This window comes from Penaeus monodon, chromosome 23, assembly GCF_015228065.2.
Source record: "Penaeus monodon isolate SGIC_2016 chromosome 23, NSTDA_Pmon_1, whole genome shotgun sequence".
Classification (NCBI taxonomy): Eukaryota; Metazoa; Arthropoda; class Malacostraca; order Decapoda; family Penaeidae; genus Penaeus; species Penaeus monodon.
This window is the reverse complement of record NC_051408.1, coordinates 38,102,386-38,102,782: the sequence shown is the minus strand read 5'-3', so window position 1 is coordinate 38,102,782 and position 397 is coordinate 38,102,386.

Here is a 397-nt window from a genome sequence, read left to right as displayed (position 1 = left end):
CAAGGCTGTGTATCTGTTGGTTTGGTTTCCCTCTGCGTTATCCCGTGATCGATAGCCCCCTCTTCTGCGCTTGTTTGTTCTCGTTTTGCGTGCCTTAGTGTGGGCGAGCCAAAGAGTATCTATTGACCAGCGAGCGAGTGAGTGAGTGCCAGAGTAAATACTGCACTGAACTCGAATAAATCACTCACTCACGTCTCTACTCCCCCCCCCCCCCCTACCCCAGCCGTCACTCACACCTCTTGCCCAATTCGTCACCTCCTCTCGCCCTCTCACTCATCCCCCCCCATCCCTTCTCCACCCCGCCCCCCCATTTACGCCCACTTCCTAGGCCTCTCTCTCTTCCCGTATCCATGTCCCTCGGCTCTTGCGCCCTCGTTCTTCTTTTCTCTCTATTCCT